Source organism: Aquila chrysaetos, chromosome 17, assembly GCF_900496995.4.
Source record: "Aquila chrysaetos chrysaetos chromosome 17, bAquChr1.4, whole genome shotgun sequence".
NCBI classification, from domain to species: Eukaryota; Metazoa; Chordata; class Aves; order Accipitriformes; family Accipitridae; genus Aquila; species Aquila chrysaetos.
Genome location: NC_044020.1, coordinates 1,896,225 through 1,909,408, shown reverse-complemented (window position 1 = coordinate 1,909,408; position 13,184 = coordinate 1,896,225). Strand labels below are relative to the sequence as shown.

Below are 13,184 nucleotides of genomic sequence, written 5' to 3'. Positions count from 1 at the left end.
CCTGCCTCCATAACCAAAATGGGATCTTGCTGGACTTTCCCATTGTAGTTAGGAGGGTGGCCACAAATGGGGTGCAAGTAGGGGAGAAAATAGAGCTAGAGATGGACTTTCCCAGTCAAAAGAGCACATATTCCCTGTGACAGGTTGCTATGGGAAGTGATCATTCTGATAGTCACCTTGAAAATACCTCAGTCTGGTGACCTGGAAAGACGTTGATGCAGCACTCAACAGGTTCACACATGAGGTCTCCCATGACCAGCCAAGCCCACCACTTATCTGCACAGGCCTCCAAGCTTGAGTCCTGAAGACCATTAAAAATGGTTTGAAGAGCACATTCACAGCAATATTGAGACAACCTGGACTATCCTGAGGTGAATATTCCCCTTTCTTTATCCTAGTTGTGCGGCGTTACCAAGAGCCATTTCAAAGCTGATCTTGTGGTTGTCATTGGGGCTATGGCCAGAATGGCACTCTGTGCCTCAAAGCTGAATATTCAGCAGTGACTGAGCTGCTGAATGCTGCTCGATGAGGTCATAGGGACGAGGCAGCTGAAAAGGCTTGACTTCACCTGGTCTGGAAGGAAACTCTGGGATTTGTTTAATCAGCTAGCCAAACAACCTCCAGCACCTGCTCCTTTAGCAGAGGAGGCCAAGCAACAAACATTTTGCAGGAGAAAAGTTTCCACCAAGTTCTCACCGACGGGAGGGAGACCTGCCGGCAGCCCTGCTCTCCATCGCCGAGACCTGTTCACACGGGCTGACCTGGACATAGAGGCAAATATGGTCAACCTGGTTGCTCCCACCAAGCGTGAGGAGACATATACACAGTAAATTGGGCTAAATGTTTGCGTTTGGCTATCCCGGGTTTTTACTTGTGTTATCAGGAGCTGGTGAATTGCCAAAGGTTTGGCAGCTGATAAGAACAAGTGCCGTGCCAGATCCAGGGAAAACCTCATGCTCAGAAGCAAGTTGCTAGCCCCAGCAACTCTCTCCTGCACGTTTCAAGGTCCCCGAAGGACATATTCTTTGACAACACTGTTGGAGGACGAGGCATGCTCTGCACATTGAGCAAGCTGGATTTTGCTGAGGCAGTGGTTCCCATGACCAAATTTTAGCACTAACTGTAGTCATTGAATAAATCAAGACAGGAGCTGTGTTCCTGGACCTGCTGCTGCTTGTCATACACTGGCATGTTGTTCTCCTGAGGTGGGATTCACTGTGCTTGGTGTTTGCCAGCTAAAAATTAAGCACCTTAAGTTGAGCTGACTGAAAATGAACCGGTCAAACGCTAGCAGCCCTTGTCTCCTTCTCTAGACAAAGGAGAGTGTTGAGCACTGCCACAGCATGATTCATGCCAACCCTCAAAAAATTAAGCCAGGGAATTGAGTTGCTTTCTGGACATGCCCATCTTGCTCTGTTGACTATCAAGGGAGCCGAGACAGCTGGCTGAGACTTCAGAGCCAACGTTTAGATGTCTGCTGCGAGAAGAATCCCACCGTTGGCCAAGAAGGTGAGCTTTCTGCCCCAGTGAGTGACCAGAGTTGCCACCACACCTGGATGGGTTTGGGTACGCATGGAGGGCACAGCAAGCACGGGGGAAGTACAAACAGGCAGCCTTCTGTGGGACCGTGTGCTGTATCCCACCTCTGTCCCAGTTTCCTTCCTAATGACCTCCCACTAATCCGTCTCCAAAATCTCTCTGGCACGGCTAACGTTTGCTCAGAAACCAGCTTTCACTCACCAAGAGGTTACCCCGACTGCTGATGTGACTGACCCCATACACCCTGTAGCAGGGGACAGGCTTATCTTCTGGGTGAGAGAAGAACAGACTAAAGCAGTGCCAGGAAGATGTCACCGTCACAAGGCATTTATTATTACCCAGGACAGAAATCCATCACCCAGAGGCAGGACCTGACGTTTGAGCCCAGACAATGCAGGTAGGTGGGACCTCGAATCTGGCGTTTCTGGATTGCCTCAGGAATGTCAGTGAACAAAGTCAATCCTTGAAACAAATGAGTTCGCTCAACTTAGGGCGTCAGAGGACTTGTATGTCCAATGCCTACTTAGACCTGCCATCTGCTCCTCTACTGCTGAGTCTGGCCCTCTTTTCTTGTGCCAGGACTGAGCGCTGAGCCTTGTCAGAAACAGAGATGTGCCGTGTCTGTGATCACCTAAGAACTACTGGTCCAGCAGCCTGTGTCCTCATGTAAGAGAGTAGTAATGCCATTTTGTGTACAAAGACCCCATTTTGATTTAAAAAAGGGCAAATCCTTTCTTTCCTGCACCTGCTATTTAATCAGAAATCCCAATAACCCTCAGACAAAGAGATATGGATCTGATCAGCCCTTTGAAGACTGTTGATTGACACTGCCAACAAATGAGAGGTGTGGTGTCTCAGATGCTAAATTTCTCAGGAAAGAAGTTAGAATAAACAAAGTTTTACTTGGATTCCTCCACAACACAGACATTTAAATACAGTCGGTTGGGTGCCCGTGACACTGTCATTGGGAAGAGAAATCCCGAAGAAAAGAAAGCTGAGTGCAAGCCAAATGGGAACTGAAGAGCCAAGGTGCAAGTAGCAGGGGTTCCCCTTGTCCCAGCCTGGAAGACTGGCCAGAAATGTCCTGAAACCATTCATCCCATGCATCATGTGTATTGTTTTGTTGTTCTGTTTTATTTAATCTGGCAGTAAATCGACGTATATGATGTGACCACCCTGATTAGCTTGTATGGATGTCTTCATAGCTTGGGTATGGCTACATGGGGGTGGCTTGGGATGGCTACCTAGCTTACCCTGAAGAGATATTATACTGCAAAGCGGCTAAACCAGGATCCCGCAGGCGGGTGGGAAAGGTCGGGAGAAGCGCTGAAGAGCCCCCCGCTCCCCGCAGGAAAGCTGGGCGGGCAGCCCAACCGCAGGGCCCTCGTTCCTCCGTGGTGCTGGGAACGGGCGATCCACGGCAGCAGGGACGAGCAGCAGCCCCGAAGTGCCGACGTTCCCGTGACGGGAGCCATCCGTGCTGACCGACCCCTGCACAGCAGGGGAGAAAAACAAAAACCGGCCCAGGAGGGCCTTGTTGCGAGAAGGAAGTATTATTTAACGTGCATTGTGTTGGGAAAGGAAAACAAGGGTCCTGGCGCTGGGCCAGGTCCATTGGCCTCTTTTTTTTTTTTTTCTCTTTTCTTTTCTTCTGGGCAATTGTTCTAGTGAGGCCAATTTTTCTTTTTTTTTTTTTCTTTCGGTTGTTTTTTTCTTTGTTTTGTTTTCTTTGGTGTTTTTGGAGTTGACAATGCACGGGGTAATTTCTCGGCGCTCTTCCTGTGTTTTGGCACAGGGGCTGCCCGAGCGCTCGGCTGCTCTTCCCGTGGCAGAGACGCCATCGCCATCGCCATCGGTGCGTGGGTTGCATCATCATCGGGCAAGCGGGGGCTTCTCACCTGCCCCCGGAGCCCGGGGGGCAGGAGGGAGAGGCGGGACCGCGGGCAGTGGGGTGAGTCAGTGTGGAAAGGCAGCGCGCATTTCTGCGGGGTGACTCACCAGCCCTTAGGAAGAAAAAAAAAATAATAAAAAAAAAATTCCAGCCAAATTCTTTCGGGGAGGTAAACAAGGTCACGCAGCGCGGCGAGATCCTGTTTACCTGAGACAGGACGTCTTTGCAGAGCCCATGCTGGAAGCGGGGACGTGTTGACATGACTCAGGGCGGCCGACGCGGGGAGACGGGGCTGGGGGCACCGCTCGGTCCGAGGGTCCCGGCTTCACCGTGGCGGCGAGAGGGCGAACCCCTGCCACGGGGCTGGATGTTCCCCTCTCTAGAGGCTCGCCCCGCTGCCCTGCGGCTCTGCCAGGAGGGAGGGCAGCGGGAGAGGGACCGCTGGGCGATGGCAGGGCTGTGCCGGCACTCGATGCTCGCCTCCAGCCCTCACCACGCTGGCGGCCCCGGCAGCTCCGACCCACTGCTGCCCGCTTGCCCGTACCCCATCGCGAGCGGGCGCTTTCCCTGCGGCCCCACGAGGAAGGCCCCGGCGGCCACACGGTTAATCAGAGCCCATTCCAGACGCTGACTGAGTGTTTTTTCCTGATAACAAGACGTGTGTGAGTGTATGTCGCTCGGGTGAATATCCTGTTCTTGCGACGGGCCGGAGAAGCGGGGGGCAGCCGGGGCAGGGGGGGGTGGCGGACGACAGGGCAGCGTGCCGGGATTTCGCATTCCTGGCATTCCTGCCTTGGCCGGTGACTGCAAAACAGCCCAGCGGGGAGGACGGGGCACCCATGGGTGGCCACCTGTGCACCCACGCTTTGCCTCCATCACTGCCTTCCCGGAGAACCCGGCCGGCGTCGGGGCAAGGGGTCAGCCGAAGCCACCCTTCTGCGGCCACCAGGTCCCCAGATGGAAGCAGCCCGGCCCCCTTGGCATCTCCTCTTTCCCTGACAGTCTTGGCCCCTTTTCTGGCACCTGTCCTTTGGTCTGACCTTCCCGGCTGTGTCCTGGGAATGCCTTTCCCAGCACGGCCCCCAGGCTCCAGCCCTGCAGCAGGGCACGCTGGCATGAACCCCTGCCAGGGGGTCGGGGGCTCCTGCTGCAGGGTGAAAGGCTGCGGGGCCTCGCCGAGTCCCCGTCTCCTGCCCTTGGCCACCCTGGCCAACAGGCAAAGACATACTGCAAGGACTTTGTGCTCGGGTCTCGCAGTCCGGGGTTTCACTGGATGAGAAAGCCCCACTCTCCTCCCCACTGGGATGTTGCGCACGGGGAGGACAGGGATATACAGGAGTAGAAGTTACCCTGGTCTGCGCAGTTGAATTTAGCTCTCAATAAGCACATTTCTCCTGCTCCTTCCTCTTCCATAATCCCCGACCTGCCAGGCAGACTGGGCTTCTCGCCGGGTCCAGACAAGCAAAGGATGCTTGGCGCTTCCCCAGCTCCCAAGCTGCTGTCGGGAACCAGCACGGCGGTGGAGGAGCCCACGGGACACCCTCCTTCTGTCGGCACTGCTTCAGGTCTCGGGGGTGCAGGAAAGCACCCACAGCCCTGCTTCACTCCCAAACAAAGCACAGAGCCCACGGGTGCCCCTCAGCTGGCTGCCTGGACCTGCTCCCAGCCCCTCCACCCTTGCAGAGGTGAGCCAGAATCTGCAATCCAGCTATTTCAAGAGCTGCAGCAAGAAGAGCTCTTTTTTTTTCCCCTTTTTTCTTCTGTTTTTTTCATTGACACAACAAACCAAACAGGGTCAACGCTGACCCAGAGCTACGTCATGATGGTTTTGTCTCACGGTGAAATCAAGACTCCTCAGGGTCTTGCACAACCAGGTACTTGGAAAAAAGAAATATTTCTTTCTTTGTTTAAAACACGCCCCTGTTCCACCTTCTCCAGCTTCCCACTTTCCCATTTCACAACCTGCCAGGGTTTGGTAACTTTCTGAATGAAACAGGGACACGTCGTAGCCTCACCATCCGCTAAAAAGAAGGAGAAGGAGACTCCCCGGGTCCCATCACCAGCTGCGCACACGTGTGTTGGTGGAAGGGGAAGGGACCAGGAGGAAAGAGGACAGTGCCTCTGGTCACATGCAGAACCCCATTTTTGAGGAATTGAAAACATGATATATCTGCAAGATTTCAAAAAAGAACCCCAAGGGTGCTTCTGCATTTTAGGAAGCAGCCAGCACAGCCATGCCCCCGAGGCCTGGGCAGGTTTGCAGGAGACTCTCGAGGGAGTCCCGGCGATAGTCCGTCCCCACAGCCATGGGGGAGAAAATTGGGGTACGCTGGGTGCAGGTTCCACCCGCGACTGGGCGTGCAGCAGGGACCTCAGCCTCATCCCAGCACCCGGTGCCCTTGCCCTGGCAGTGGTGGGACGAGGAGCTGGTGAGGTTTGGGGTTTGCTTGGTGCTTGTCTGTTGTGGGGAGTGGAACTTACCACCAAGCCGCTGTAATTTTGGTAGATTTGTGTATTTCTTTGCTGTGTTTCTGGTGGGAGAATCCCTGCAACACAGGGTCAGGGTATCTGTGGGACTGCAGTCAACACCAGCTAAGCTGCCTTCGCTCAGCGTGGAGGCAGGTCCTCGCTGCCTCAGGGTCTGTCTCTGCAGAGAAGAGCTGCCGGTCCCGATTTTCTTCCCGGTGCAGAGAGCCTTTTTACCCGCCACTGGAATGGGACTAAGGCACACTGCAGAAGAGCGCTCAGTGTAGGACAAGGCAAAGGGGGCTTCTGCACTTTGAACTCAGCCCCCAGTGCTGCGCAGGAGCTCCCTCTGGAGCTCCATTTATTCCTAAATTCCTTAAATTCAACTTCTTTTCAAATGGCCTTTTACGCCTGCAGCTGAGGAGAGCCCTGGTATTGGGGAAAGGTGGGAAGATTTTGGACAACACATTGACAAGTGCTTTATGAACACATCTGGGTCTATAGGAGGAATAGTGTTGAGGTCTGACGCTCGCTGGCAAAGCCCAGCCCAGCCCGAGATTGCTTGGGAAGGGACGTGCGTGTGTCCTGTGCTGCCCAGAAAGAAAAGGTCCAAAGATCAGGAGCTTAATCCGAGGCACAAAGCTCCAGTTGCTGGAGGACTGAAGCCCTGCCCAGAGCTCCCAAGCAACCCAGCTCCTTGGGAATGGGAAAACCCCAGCAGGGATCCGCTGGACTCCCAGAGGATTACAGCCTAAATGACTAAACCTGTTAGGTCACTCAAATGATCCGCTTCCTTTTATGGTCAAAATCAAGTGTCAGAATCACAGGTTTCCTCTTTCCTTAGAACTGGGCTTTCTCGATACCACAAATCCTTCTTGCAATGCTAAAATTAAATGTCTGAAAGCACATGCATAGTGTTGCAATCTTGCTGCCTTGCTTACTGGTCTGTGTAATGCATGAGTTGAGTAACAAACAATAGAGGTTGGAAATAGCTGGGACTGAGATTTCCTCTTTCAATTGCAGAATTGTTTCCTTGACTGGTGCGTGCATAAGCCAGGTGGCAAAATGCTTGCCCTGACCAAGTTTCCTGGCAATCAGGAGGGGTCTTTGGGTGAGGGGTGGAAAGGAGTGAAAGAAAGAGTTCCCAAAAAGCAACTCCTTCTTTTCTTGGGCTTAGCTTCACTCTCCTACTCCTTTACAAGTTCACTTTGTCTCCCAGTAGCTGGTTCTTGCAGCTCCTCACAAACTTCTCAGATCCTTTCTCAAACCTGTGGATGGGAACTATTGGCACCCCATACTAGAGATGGAGACCTGAGATGCAGATGCCTATAACCAAAGCACCTCCAATACTGCCAAAACCTGGTGCCATGACCTCTCCCATCCAGTGACACAGACCCCAGGGACCCAGGTCCCACCAGTCCTGGGGGCAGCTTGTTGCTCTCCCAAATTCAAGCGCTGCAATGACGGCTTCCCTTAGCTCGCACTGTCCCAGATGGTACCTGCTCCAGCCGAGCAGAGGCATCCAGATCTCAGCAGGCTTTTTGTTTCTCTCTGCTCCAATTCAGTAAGGACTCATCATATTTGAGGTTCAGGTCCCACCGGTCTTACCCACGGCTCGGCAGGAGGCCTGGCAGGGAAATTGTCATGTCCCGGTCCCCAGGGGACCCGACAGGCCATTGAACACAGGTGGGGAGCTCGCAGTGGGGTGGCTTTCCTGGATGCTGTAGACCCAGCCGGGTGCTTCTGGTCCTGGTTGTGCAGGTAGAGTCACCTACACGTACATGTTCCTGCTTCCGAAAAACCCAACCATTTGAGGTCTCCTCCACATCCTGGTGTTTGCGCCTCATCTGACTAAAATGGTTGTCTCTGCCGCACGCAACTCTTGTGACCCAAGAAAGGGACCCTGGGCTGGGAGGTGTAAGGTGGCTGCCTGTCAAGCTTGTGGCACTTTGGTTTTGTGGTCACGGGCACCCCAAATGCCAGGGACGCTGCCAGCAGCGACGACGTCCTTCCCCAGCTGCACCCACAGCGCGGGCGAAGCACCGCGGTGGGCACGGCAGCACCGTGCCAGCTCCCGCCGTTTGCTGCCCGAGGGCCTCCGCTTCCCGGATGGGTGTTCTCAGGCACCCAGATTCCTTAGAGGTTTCTTTTTTTAATCCAGGTTCATAAATATTCATGCTTTCCAGCTAGAAAAAAATCCCCTGTTGCTGGCTGGCCTTCCTCGGGGACCGATGGTGTGGCAGCCCCTGCTCCTCCTCCCCACGGCAGTGGGAAGCCTCCAAGATCCCAGGGCTTCTCCTACACCCGTCCACCCAACCCAGCCCTCTCTCCAAAAGCAGCAGCTCCTCAACCCAAACCACTCCAACCAGCCATCCTCTTGCTTAGAAAAAAACACACAGGATGAACTTACAATCAAATATCCCACTTTTTAATGGCTGGGTTAGAGCAGGGAGGGAAGGGAATGGGGTTCAGCTCCGGGTTTGGGGCTTGCACGTGGCTCCGCATCTGTGTTCAGAGCGGGAAACTGGGGCAGGTTTTCTGTCCCAGGCAGTAGCAGCATCTGGTTGCTCCTTCCTGGCCATGAGCTTTGAAACCATCTACAAAACCTGAGTAAATAAATAAGTACAACAATAGGTCACAGCGTACCCAGTGGGACTATCCATGGAAAAGGGAAAATACATATCATGGGGAAAAACTGCGAATCCTGTTCAGCTGCTCCTTTCTGTTTCATTTAATGCACTTGAAGGTGGCTGTGCTGGGAAAATGCTTTATTCGATTACCAGGCTGTTCACACCTGCCTCAGCAGAGCCAGGAGAGCCCTGTCCCAACCAAACCTGAATGCAGAGAGCACCCATTTCAGTCCTTTTACAACCGGCTGATAAAGCCGGTGGGATATTCTGATGAGTAGAGCATCTCCCACCCCTCCCCGGGGAAAAACCTGCACCACTGGCCGTCTGCCTCGCCGCAGCAGGCGCCGGTCCTGCCCTTTGCGGACCGAGAGCCTCATCTGGATTTGTGCATCCTTCTGGGAGGGACCTGCCCCTCGCCCAGCCTGGGATGCTCCGAAGTGGGGTCCCCTGCGAGCAAGAGGTGTGCTCCCCCTTCGCTCCGCCGGCCAGCACTGCCTCAAACTTTCCAGGGCAAGGCTATGCTGCAATTGCGGTGTTTTGTCCACAGCCACCGGGTTTATGGGACACCAGGGAGACCCCCCTTTTCCTCCCCTCCCCCTCCCAGCGCAAGCATTTTGTTTTTCTTCTTGATTAGCGGAAAAAATTCCTGAACCTGTCAGAGGGAAGGAAGGTCTTTTCTCTCTCTCTCTCTCTCTCTCTCCTCGGTCAATTAGTGAAATACAAACAATTTCCATCGTCACGGTGAAAAACTTTTTCCACCTAAATAACACTTCTGCAGGCTTTAAAGGCGCAGACCCCTTTGCACAGCCCCCCCCCGGCTCAAGAGATGCCCTCCCGGGGCCACAGCGGAGCAGGAGGGGGTGGCTGTTCCCTGTCCAGATTTAGCCGGACACGTGCAGCCAGCCCAGGGCTTGGGGCATTGCAGGCACCTCGCAGAAACGCCGGCACCTCCCAGGGCTTTTCCTCGCAGACATCAAATCAGCGTGTGCAGGGTCACAGCAAACCTCCCTGCCCTCCTTTCTGGGAGCAGCTAACACCCCGGCATGCCTGAATGTCAGCTTTCCTGAGCGCTCCGCCAACCCGCCGATGTCCGTGGAGCCTGCCGGCATCCCCAGCCAAGGCCTGGGAAGCGGTGAAACCCTCTCCATGGAGGTGGCCGTCCCCAGGACCTCCTCCGCACCCGGCTGCGTACGCCTGGCTGAGCTCCACTGCCGGCCGTGCCGTGCAGCCCTGCCTGCGCTGGGGGAGAGACCGAGCATCCCGCCTGCCGTGCCCGCTGCAGAGTGACTCCTTACAGCCTCCTGCCTGATTTGGGCAGCCAAAGCACTCGTGCGGGTGCGTGGCGTGGTTCACACGTGACCCCACCCGTGTACACCAGGATCTCCGTGTGCCAGACCCTCATGGGGCAACATCTGACATCACCAGGGGAGAAGATCACCTACGGGGGATCCAGAGTCCTCTGGCCAGCCGCCTCCTGGGCACGCATGTCTGAATAAGGACTTCTTCCTAGGAGCACCCCTTGGTTCATTAATCACCACTTTTCCTGTGCTGACCTCATTTACTTTTGTCTCTGATGTCATTGTTCACAGCCAGCTCTGTGCTGCAGGCACCAGCAGTCGCTAACAGCGTCTCCTCTGCTCTTCCCTGGGTCTGTGCTGAGATTCATACTGAAAAATAGTTTCTCTTCATGCAGAAAACACCCAAGCAGGGCCTGGGTTTGGGCAGCAGAGCTTGCCTTCCCTGACTGCATCGGCCAGCGTTGGCCAGGGCCGAAGGTCGGAGCATTTGGGAACTTGGGAGTTTCCAAAACTGCTAGGCAAGACCTGCAGCACAGCTGCTTGCCAGGCATCTCTGCACCATCCATCCTTTGTTTTTGCAGCGCGTGCAAAATAAAAATCACAGCAAACATTTTGAGACGCACATCGACTGTCAAACCACAAACCTCCCCACTGCCCGGGTCCCTGCCGTGTTTGGGTTGCTGCTTAATCGCTTGCAAACAGCTTCTTTTATTGAGTTAGTAATTACAAGGGGGTTGTTTCCCTTGAGGTTGCTTTCCTCCCAGCTTTGCTACAGCCTTTGCTGTGAAACCAAGGCAGTCCACTGTGCCGGAGAGTCCAGTTTGGTATCTGCCTGGCTGGGGGAGGAAAAATGGTAGGTGAGCCCTGCCATGATTTTGTATTTTGGTCTCTTTGCCCTCCTGGCTCCTCTGCCAAGAGCCCCACGGACCCACCACTGTGACTGCGGCTCTCGCCTTAACCCAGTGCCTGCACTACCTGCAGGGAGGCCCTGGCATTTGGGGCTCCCTCCAGTTCTCACCCTCTTCCTGCTCATTTTTGGGGGGGCTTTGTTGTTCCTTTCACCCTGCGATGAAAGCTGAAAACAGCCGAGGCTGCCTGGCTTCCTCACAACATCCTTTAAGATGAGAAATTCCCAAGCCTGCAACAAGTTCACTTGGTCACGGGCAGATCACGGCTCGGGGGGGGGGCCGGCACCGTTTGGTCACGGGCTGCGTGAAGGCAAGTGGGGAACAGCTGCATGCTCCGGCAACAGGGTTTTGTTGCTTTTTTTTCCTAAATAGCTTTTAATTCTTCATATTTTCCTCCCTCTTTTTACCCTGCTTTTCCCTTGGCACAGCCGGCTTCTCCACCCCCAGGGCCCGCCAGGCACTGGTGCATGGACACTGAGACGCGGCCACCCTCCGACACATCCCTGTCCCGCCCCGGGATCCAGCGGGATGGCACTGGCTCCCACCGAGCCCTCTCCAGCTGCGTCCGGAGCCTGGGCAGGTCGGGCAGCAGGACAGGGCGGCTGTCGTGGGGGGCACGAGCTGAGCGCAGGGAGGAGAATGCCTGTGTGGGCTTCGTGCCACATGGCTGGGCTGAAGAAGGCTCTTCCTTCGAGCTGCAGCCAGGCGTGGGGGGGGCGAGCTTAAGCCATTCGTATTCCTGAGCGCCAACAAAATAAGCAAACAGTCAAGGGTTTTCTGGGCCCGGCAAGGAAACTCTTGCAAACTTATTTTTCACTTCATTTAGCCATGCAACAGCTTTAGCATTGCAATCCCTCAATGCTAAAAAGCCCAAAGCCTGACTTTAAAACACAGGGGTTTGCTTTTTGCGCCTGAATAGCCCATGATCTCATTTTCCCGTCTGCCTACCGCTTTCGGGAGCCGTGTTCTCGCAGGAGGACCCATCGCTGAAGCCTCTCTCTGCTGCCTGGAAGGCTGGATGCATTTCCTCCATCGAAAGATGAACCTCCTGTTGAATGACATGTCCCGAGGCTGGGCCTTTAGGTAAAGCAGCAGTCGAGCAATTAAATCAGGGAGAGCTGCCAAGGCTCCCTGGCTTCTCCGAGATTACCTGTAGCACCGGGCGAGCCAAGCTGGCATCCCCGTACGGAGGAGATGCTTTCCTGCGGCGTGCTGCAGCCGTCCCAGGGCTTATTTCGGGACTTATTTCTCAGGCTTGGCTTTGCGGCGTGGATGTAAACCACCTGCTCCAACCTCGACAAACGGCGCGAGCGCCCGCCTTCCTACGCCCCACGTTGACTTGTGCCGAACGCCCGGCCAAGGCGCTGCGAGCAAACGGCGTCCGAGCGAGCGCCCCGAGCAGCTGCTGGGAGCGGACGCCAGGCGCTGCGGAGGTGTCAGCTCCAGGCACCCGGGGCCCGCGGCTTCTTTCAGCACCTATTCATTTCGAGCTGTTAAAAGCAACGACGCGCGCTTGCAGATGGGGTTGCACGCCTCCCCCGGGAACGCCGTGGCCAGGCGGTGTGCCGGTCCCCTGCGATGCCGAGCCCTTCCTCCCATCCCTCCCCGGTCCGGGCTGACGCACCCATGATTCCTGTGCCTTGTACCCCTCTTTGCACCCATTGCTTTCCAAATTCCCTGCGGACAGGCCCTCAAGCCCAAAGAAGTCTCACGCCAAAAATCTTTCTTCTCACCGGATCACCCTAAGGCAATCCGAGCAGGGATGTGATTATTATCCTCGCTGTGATTTTGCCCCTGCTTTCCATCCTCGGGGGTGGATAGAGCTCACCCCTACTCCAGCTCCCTTTGGGGGATCAGGGAAAAGGTGTCCTCACCCCAAAATGAACCATGCTGGAGCGAGGCATACACCCGGGACTGCCAGGCCCGAGCTCCCCGGGTTCGCCGTCGCGGCACAGGTCCCCACTTGGGTCTACGCTCCTCAGAGCTGAGCCATGGGCTGGGGGTGCTGCGCGTGTGCCGGGGGGGACCCCAAAATCGAGGCACGGGGCAGCAGCTGCCTTCAGTCCCCACGGCCTCGCGCCCAAGTGCCAGATGTGCGATACCTCCCTTGCTGGGAGGAAAGGGAAACGCAACGGCCTTTCCGACCGAGGGAAGGACCGTCGTCGTTGTCTAGACGATGTGACTAAGGAGGGAAGGGGCCGACTGTTTGTACAGCTTTGGGGAGCGTAAACAGTGCCGACTGTCCCAAGCCCTTCAAAGCAGAGGAATCCGGAGATCGGATGAAAGCACAGGGAAATTCTGGCTGGGTGTCCGAACAGAGCAGCTAAGGAGAAGGGGACCTCTCCAAGACAAAATCCCCAGCGCCCGAGTCATTTTAAACCAGGCTGAGCGCTGGGTGACAGGTGGGAAGGAGGAGCGGCAGGGCGGTACATGGGCTCCCAGGACTTTCCCA

The 13,184-nt window shown here is 55.4% G+C and overlaps 1 long non-coding RNA gene across 1 annotated transcript; it reads right to left on the bottom strand.

The window, feature by feature from the left end:
* Positions 1-8,327: 8,327 nt before the first annotated feature.
* LOC115352797 lies at positions 8,328-12,125 on the bottom strand. The gene is made up of 3 exons (XR_003927263.1): positions 11,883-12,125; positions 11,681-11,780; positions 8,328-8,502 (listed from the first exon to the last, which is right to left on the bottom strand). It is a non-coding gene; the product is annotated as an uncharacterized LOC115352797 (long non-coding RNA).
* Positions 12,126-13,184: the final 1,059 nt, after the last annotated feature.